Source organism: Austrofundulus limnaeus, unplaced genomic scaffold, assembly GCF_001266775.1.
Source record: "Austrofundulus limnaeus strain Quisiro unplaced genomic scaffold, Austrofundulus_limnaeus-1.0 Scaffold16, whole genome shotgun sequence".
In the NCBI taxonomy this organism is placed as follows: Eukaryota; Metazoa; Chordata; class Actinopteri; order Cyprinodontiformes; family Rivulidae; genus Austrofundulus; species Austrofundulus limnaeus.
Genome location: NW_013952418.1, coordinates 48,338 through 51,608, shown reverse-complemented (window position 1 = coordinate 51,608; position 3,271 = coordinate 48,338).

Genomic DNA, 3,271 nt, shown 5'->3' with positions numbered 1-3,271 from the left:
GTTCGTTGACAGATTAAACCAGTCTGAACCAGTTTGTTCCAGTCTGAACCAGTTTGTTGACAGATTAAACCAGTCTGAACCAGTTTGTTCCAGTCTGAACCAGTTTGTTGACAGATTAAACCAGTCTGAACCAGTTTGTTGACAGATTAAATCAGTCTGAACCAGTTTGTTGACAGATTAAATCAGTCTGAAATGGTCTGTTGACAGATTAAACCAGTATAAACCAGTTTGTTGATTGATTAAATCAATCTGAACCAGTCTGAACCAGTTTGTTGACAGATTAAACCAGTCTGAACCAGTTTGTTGACAGATTAAACCAGTCTGAACCAGTATGTTGATTGATTAAATCAGTCTGAACCAGTTTGTTGACAGATTAAATCAGTCTGAACCAGTTTGTTGACAGATTAAATCAGTCTGAACCAGTTTGTTGACAGATTAAACCAGTTTGTTGATTGATTAAATCAGTCTGAACCAGTTTGTTGACAGATTAAACCATTCTGACCAGTCTGAACCAGTCTGTTGACAGATTAAACCATTCTGAACCATTTTTGAACCAGTCTTAAACCAGTCTGAACCAGTTTGTACAGATTAAACCAGTCTGAACCAGTTTGAACCAGTCTGAACCAGTTTGTAGACAGATTAAACCAGTCTGAACCAGTTTGAATCAGTCTGAACCAGTTTGTAGACAGATTAAACCAGTCTGAACCAGTTTGAATCAGTCTGAACCAGTTTGTTGACAGATGAAAGACATGTCTGCTCCAGGTTTGTTGGTTAGATTTGTTATGGAGGAGAGCTGAACAGAAGGTTTCTACCTAGATGTCATTGTGGGATCTTCTGAACCTGACCTGTCAAAAGTACAACAACAAGACTTAGAGGACCTGCAGGAGCACACGGCCACATGATGCACAACATCATCACAACATCACAACATGCTGTCAGACAGGACTCTGCGGTATATGATAGACGGTAGAAACGGTATGAAGTTGGCCTGAGGTAGAAATGTACCCTCTACCATCCTGTCATCAGTTACATCATCACACCTGTGCCAACAGGGCTGTGAGTGCAGAGACAACTGAGCAGGAGTTCCAAATATAATAAAATAAATAAAGAAATGTAGCGTTTTAAAACACGCATAGAGAGAATTTCCCCTTCCGCTGTAGAAAAGTTACGTTGTGTAGCGGTATCATTTCCTCTCTCCCGCTGCACGTCACGCAGAGCGAAGCTTTAACAACCATAGTTTTTTACACCCAAGTTGTCTGATTAAAACTTGTTTTTTATGTATTGTTACCCACAGAGAAGACAAAAAAAGATGTGAACTTTTGTTCAGTCATAAAACCATCTTCTGCTCTGACAGCAGCAGCTGATAAGTTCAGCAGACAGAAGCTCATTGTATGGCAGGCAGATATTACATTTATTTGGCTTCACCACACTTACATTCTAGTTATTTGAAATAGTTTTATGACAGGACTATGTGCAGCTTAAGGTCCTGTCACACTATAACATTTTACATTAACTTATGAAAACTTAGAATATTATTTAAGTCTAAATTACTAATTTTACTTGAGGTACTGGTTATAACATCCACTTTATTTTGATATGGTTGAAAATTTGAGAAATGTTTTTGTTTGTTGTTGAAACCGTTTTGCAATATATATAAAACCTTCTTTTGTGCTTCTGTTATGTTCCTTTGCAGTACAGCAAAAATACTGGCTTTGATTATGATGACAGTTTTCTGCTAAATAAATGCTGTAAAAATGACATTTTCTTTGCTTTTTATGATCATTTTCTACAGCGATATGTATACAGTTACTGCAAAGGGATTTAATTTATACCCTGAGTTTGAGGTCATACCGCCCAGCCCTACTGTCATATCAACACACCGGAGCTGACAACATGTTGTTAGTTTACTACAGATCCATGAAACGACTTGTTGTGAGACAAATAAAAACAGCTGGATCAGGAACAGGTGGCGTCATGATGCTGAATGTTTATGAAGATAAAACAGTCTCACAATCTGAGCACAAGATTGTGTAACATTTTGTTTACTGTATGTTTCAAACAAACAGCCTAAAATGAGCAGGTTGAACATTTATCAGAAACAATAAAGTATACATCATCAATAAAAACAATAACTTATATATTTGCTATTTCAGTCCACAAAATGTAACATTTTCTTCTTGTGGCAAAAACTACCAGAAATGTATAATTTTGAGCTTTTACTTCAAATGTAAAACTATTTTAAGATTATTAGGTTATTCCTCTACAAAAAYGACTGAAAACGTATATTTACTAGTGTTCCTCTACAAATACTACCAGTAAATATATTTGAAGTATTTTTCCAGAAGAAAAACAGTAACTGTGTTGAGTTTACGTTAGATGGAGCCTGCAGTCCAGTACAGGAAATTATACTGTTCTGGAGGTTTTCCTCAAAGAAAATGTTACATTTTGTGGACTGTAAGGCTGAAACAAATCTCTGAATAGGTAGGCTTTTTTATTGTGGAAAACTACAGGAAATGTATTTTTCCAGTAACATATTCATTTGTTCTGATAAATCAACTTCGTTTAAGTTGTTTTAGCTGTCCAGTTCACAAAGAAACATTATTAGAACCCAGTAACATCAGTGTGTGTTTTAATTCTTTATTTTACCTAATAACCCTGTGAATCTGTTAAAGCTCAGATGTTCCAGCTTTTCACCAGCCTTGAATGCAGCATTGCACATGTGAAAATCTCAATAGGTAATGTGCACTCATGCGCATGCACAGATTGTGAGACTGTTTCTGCATGTCTAACAACAGATAAGATGTAAAACAGTAAAAATGTCTCCACACACACAGACTTTGTCTCTCTATCCTCATGGGAACTTTTCATTCATTTACTGCTCATTTCTATAGCCCTACCTCAGTCCTAAACCCACCCCACCTACTGTTTGGAGATTCTCAGAGATACGAGGGAAATGGGCAGAGATAAAAAAAAAAACCCATTCAGAAGAGTGGTTGGAAAAAGAGAATTATGTGTATTCAGTGTTTACCCTACAAAATTGGTCTTGATAATATTATTATTATCAATAATAAAAAAATGATTATTGATAATAAGTGATTTGAACTGTGTGCAGCAGATGATCTGAGTCCAGAGTTCTCAGTTTGAAACCTTCTGGAGCTCTTCCATGTGACTCCAGGTGTGACAGAGTGTGGATGGTTGATTGTCTCTTTTGTGTCCCTGACGGAGGCTGGAGACCTGTCCAGGTGTCTCTGGTGAACTGGAGACCTGTCCA